This window comes from Pinus tabuliformis, chromosome J (assembly GCF_031772625.1).
Source record: "Pinus tabuliformis cultivar Carrire ecotype Pingquan chromosome J, CPIR1, whole genome shotgun sequence".
NCBI lineage: Eukaryota > Viridiplantae > Streptophyta > Pinopsida > Pinales > Pinaceae > Pinus > Pinus tabuliformis.
In genome coordinates this window covers 196748622-196754621 of record NC_142295.1, presented here as the reverse complement: position 1 = coordinate 196754621, position 6000 = coordinate 196748622, and positions in this window count along the sequence as shown.

Genomic DNA, 6000 nt, shown 5'->3' with positions numbered 1-6000 from the left:
ACATATAATTATAAAAAAAAAAAAATTGCAATAACGAATCTTAAACATATAATTATATAAATTGAAATAGTAAAATTGATTAATATTTTATTAATTATATAATCTATTATATACGAATTTATATATATATATATATATATATATATATATATATATATATATATATATATATATATATTTTGAAATAGTAAAATTTATTAACATTTTATTAATTATATAATCTAAATTTGTATTACTCTAAAGAAATAAAATATTAATATTAGCTTAATTTAATATTAAAAGTAAAATTGAGAATGACTATTGTTTTAATATTTTTTATTTTAATTAATATAAAGTATAATTATTTATTAAAATTTTAATAGTTTTATTAAATATGTAAAAATTTCTCATTTCCCACCCTGGTTTTCAGTTTCACCTTATTTCTCCAAAATAGTTAAATGTCATTTCCCATATCCATACATTTAACAACTGAAAATGCAGAAATATAAAAATCAGCGCATATAAACAGTCATTCAACACATTTAAACACAATGATTTTTTGTCAAAGTGACCCTGGAAAACCCCCTACAACTCTTGGGGAAAACCAGTTCGAGAGCTCCTTCTTATTTATGGAAAATGCTTTTTACAGTGAGAAATATTCAGCAAAAAATCAGCAAGCAAATTTTACAACTTATCTCGTTTTCCATGCCTCACAACCAACTGGAAAAAATTGCAAATAGCAAAATCTGAACAGCGATAAATGCTGTACGGCATCCTCGATTTCTGTGCCAATTTTCAGCCTTCAATTCTGTTGTACGGCCTGCCTAGAAAAGGGTGCAAGCTGCCAGAAATTTTGCTGTACAATTTTCTCGATTTCTGTGCCAAAAACTGTTGTACGACCTCGTTGAAAATCCTACCAGCAAACTCAAATTTCTGCTCCTCGATTTCTGTGCAAACTGTTGTACGGCCTCCTTGAAAATCGTGCCCAAAAATCTACCTTTCACTATATGCTAACTCAGTTGTACAGACTTGCTGGAATACTGCCTTGGAATGTGTGCCAAGTTGTTGCCTCCTTCTCCTCTCTCTCCAGAAATCTCCCTTGCTCTCTTGCTCTCCTTCTCCCAATCTTCTCATGAAAGAATGAATGACATTTTCCTCCTTTTCCTCCCTTAATCTAACCCTAAGTGACTTTTGGGTGATCCCTAAATCCAATGGCTGAAATAGATTGAGATCTAAGGCTGAGATTAAATGCTCATTTAAATCTCACTTTCTATTTTTTAATTCACCCCACTTTAATAAAGACCCACTTAGTAATTTATTTCCAAAGTCACTTTTCCTTTCTAATTTTACATTGACATTATTAAAGTCACTTTAAAAATAGACTTTAGTAACTTTATCACTTAAAGTCACTTTTAAATTAGATTTGACTTTATAAAAATTATAAAGTCACTTTAGCAGAAAAATTAAATTCTTTTGGACACCTTTCCCTAGGCTAAAGATCAAAGCCTTAGGGAACCACCTATTCTCCGGTACCAAATTTCAACACTCCCTCTTACCGAGGAAGGTGTTATTCACCACACCCATCTTGTCTCTGAAGTAGTCATGCTTGCCCCGTGGTAAGGCTTTGGTAAGAATATCTGCAACCTGCTCATCAGTCAGAATATACTCGAGCTTCACAGCGCCCTTCTAAACACAGTCTCTGATGAAATGATATTTGATCTCGATATGCTTTGACCTGTCATGAAATACTGGATTCTCCGTGAGTTTAATGCAACTCTGATTATCACAATATATCACTGAAGGTCTCAATGGTTGACCAAATAAGTCAAATAACATCTTGCGAAGCCAGATGGCCTCACAACTAGCTAGACTGGTTGCCATATACTCTGGGTCCACTGAACTCAATGCTACTGACTGCTACTTCCGGCTGAACCATGACACTACTGACTGCTTCTTCCGGTTGAACCATGACACTACTACTGAACCCAACCCAAAATTGCACCCTGAAGTTCTCTTCCTATCAGAAGCACAACCTGCCCAATTAAAATCAGTATAACTTGCCAATCTCACTCCATCCCCCTCCCTATAGTTTAGACCATAATCCATTGTCCCCTACAAGTACCGCAAAATGTGTTTTACAGCCACCTAGTGAACCTTCCTAGGCTCACACATAAACTGACTCATCATGTTAACTGCAAAACAAATATCTGGTCTAGTGTTGACCAAATACATCAAGGAACCAATCAGCTACCTATACAATGTGGGATCCACCAACTCGGAATCCGAAGCATGAAGCTTCTTCCAGTTAGTAATCATCGGTGTCGACATGCGTTTACAATCCTCCATGTGGAATCTGCCAAGGATGTCCACAATATACTTCCCCTGCCCCAGGAAGAAATGCCCCTCCGCCTGCCACACCTCCAAACCCAAAAAGTAATGCATCAAGCTGATGTCCTTCATCTCAAACTCCATCACAAGATCTCTCTTCCAGTGCTCTATGAGTCTCTCTGGACCTGTAATGACCAAGTCATCCACATACAACACCAGAATGAGAGGCTCCTCACCAATCACAATAAAGTAAAGGTTCGGATTTGCCTCACTCTTTGTGAAACCCATCCCCTGCAAATATGTATCTATCCTAGAGTACCAAGCTTTGGGAGCTTGCTTCAGGCCATTAAGGGCCTTCTTCAGTCTACACACATGGGACTCCTTCCCATGCACCTCAAAGCCCTGTGGCTGCTCAATGTACACCTCCTCCTATATGAAGCCATTAAGAAATGTAGTCTTCACATCCATCTGGTGGATCTTCCAACCCATCTCTGCTGCTATCGATATAATGGAGCGGATCTAAGTATATCTAGCCACGGGAGCGAAGGCCTCCTCATAATCAACTCCCTCTACCTGGGAGAACCCTCTAGCCACAAACCTCGCTTTGAATTTCTCAATGCTGCCATATGCAGCATGCTTTACCTTGTAAAGCCATCTGGAAGTAACCACGGATTTGCCCTCAGGCCTCGGAACCACCTCCCAAACATCATTCTTTATGATAGAAGAATACTCCTGCATGGCCTCTCTCCAGACCTGCTGGCTAGCTGCCTCCTCATAACTAGAAGGCTTAGAGTCAAGGATGCTAGTAGCCATTGCCATATAGCTACAAAACCTTTCAGGTGGTCTACTCTCTCTGACCGGCCTCTTAGGCTCAGCAACAGATGTGGCATCTCTTAAGGTGTCTTGAAGCCACTTGGGCTTCCCCTTCCTTGATCGCACTTCTCCCATTGGAGAATGAAACTCCTCCTCCTCATCATCATCAGGACCCTGAAATCCTCACTATTTGTCTGTTGTCCTCCTGCCTACACCTGAACTTGTAGAAGCTGAGGTACCGTGTGAGCTGTCCATCAGTGGACTCCCTAGTGAACTGCTCTGCATGCTACCCGGAGCACCACCCCTCTAGCTCGGCGAGCCACTACTCACTGATGGACCTAACATCCTCATAGACGTACCTCCTGATCCTCCTGATCCCTACCCACTAGATCCCTGCGACTGACTCAACTGCTGCTGAGGGTTTGGCTGATCCAAATACTCTAACTCCCGTGACCTCCTAAAGGCCCTGTCCTCCTCGAACTTCACATCCTGCCTGACAACAAATTTCCTTTGTGTAGGAATGTAAATCTAAAAGGCCTTTGAGGTCTCACTGTAGCCCACAAAGATACCCTTCTCTACAATGGGCTCTAGTTTGGTCCTCTTCTCCTTGGGTATGTAGGAGTATGTAATGCGTCCAAAGATACGAATATGATAAATATCAGGCTTCCTCCCAGAAAAATCCTCCTCCAGAGTCATGTGCCCTAAGGAATGATGCAGACTCCTATTCTGCAAATAAACAACTGTGTTGCAGGCCTCTGCCCATAACAACAATGGCAACCCCTGATCATGTAACATGGCTTTGGCAACCCCTACGATGGATCTGTTCTTCCTCTCCGCAACCCCGTTTTGCTGGGGGTTGTAAGGAACAGTGAACTCCCTCATAATACCTACCTCCGCATAATAGTCAACAAACTCTCCAACAGTGTACTCTCCCCCATTGTCCGACCTCAGGGACTTGATCTTTCGACCTATCTGTGTCTCCATAAGAGCTCTAAATTCCCGAAACCGCTTGAAGACCTCACTCTTGGTCTTCAAGAAATAAATCCAAGTCCTCCTGTAGTGATCATTAATGAATAAAACATAGTACTCATATCCACTCAAGGAAACATGAGACATCTGACCACTCACATCGGAATGAATCAAATGAAGTATCCCAGTCGCTCTGCTGTCACTGCTGGGAAAGGGGGATTTGGAAAACTTGCCCATCGCACATCCTCTACAAGTATCAAAGTGATCAGCACTAAAATCTGGCACACCTGTAGTGATCTCCCGCAATGTCCTCAAGGCTCCATGATACATATGCCCCATCCTGCGGTGCCAAATCTCACACAGCTCAGAACTGCTAGTTTTTTTGTCGGTACTACTGCTCAATGCCAAAAGGGGTTGGAATGCAAACTTGTACACCTTTACATGGCGTACACCTATCACTCTAGCTGAATCAGCTGGAGTGCCCCTGGGATACATCAACACCTGTCCTCCCCTGAACAATACCTCATATCCTCTGTCCTCCAAAGCTGAGACGGATATGAGGTTCTTCCTCATCTCTGGCACATAAAGAACATTTGACACCTTCAAGGGAGGTTTGGACTCCCTCTGAAATGTCATTGTCCCCACAACGACTGCTCTAACAACTCTGTCATCACCGAGTACTACCTCTATATCAGTGCCACTCTCTAAAAGCTCTGAGAAGTGCTCACGGACTCCTGTCATGTGACGTGAAGCCCCACTGTCCACATACAAGATACCCAAAGATGCTCTGCTAATCGAGGGAAAAGCATGCTCCCTCTGAACCTATGTGGCAGGTGATCCTGCACTAGAGGACTCATACGCAGTGAATGCAAACTCTCGGTCAAAATGAACTGCAAAGTCCTCAACCTCTGCTGAAGCTGCCATGCTCTAGTTCTTCCCCTTCTTCTTCTTCTTCTCCAGACACACAACTGCATAGTGTCCCATCTTTTGACAATTCCAACACTTCACCTTGGAATAGTCCTTCTGTGTGTTATCCTGTTTACCTTTGCCTTTTCCTTTGCCCCCACCATTGCTTGTGGAAGCTTGCTTCTTCCCTTTGCCTTTCTTGCCTCCTGCCAACAGTGCTACATCTTCATCCTGCTCGACTGGCTTGGCTGCCCCAAGCTGACCTTTCTTGATCTCTATCTGAATGCAATCATCTCAAAACCTCTCCCATGTGGGAAGTGTCTCACGTGCACAAACCCCATCAGCAAAGTTCATCCATGAACGGGGGAGGCCATTCACTGCAATCCACACCAACTCAGTCGGTGGAATGTCATCTCCAACTGCTACCAATTGATCTCTCACATTAGTAATCTTTGTGAGATATCCAACTGCACTATCATTGCCCATCTTAATGGTCTTCAGTTTCTCCTTCAGGACCATTTTCCGGTTCTCATTGGTACTTTGGTAGAGATTGGACAATGGTATCCACATCTCATGGGAATTTCTCTTTCCTCTCACATGAGGAATGCAATGGTCTTTGACTCCATCTAGAATCAGTCTCTTACCCTTGTTGTTCTTTTCATTATACTCAGCCAACTGAGTAGCTTCAGTAGGCACAACAACAGGGTTCTGTGTGGTATGCACCATGATGTCCCAAACTTCTGCCTCCTCAAAGATACTCTATTTTCTCTCCTTCCAAACACTGTAATTTGTATGCCATCCAGCCTATCCTCCACGCTCAATCCCAATGACATCCTGTTGTCCTAAAACTGAAAAATAACGCTGTTGTAGTAAAGATAAAACTGTTGTTTGTAAAAAATCAGCTTGTTGGAATTTTTTGAGTAAAAAATTAGGAGGCTGTAATTTTCCTCTTTACTGTCCCAAACTGCATTTCAACACTCAAGCTCTGATACCATGTAAAAATTT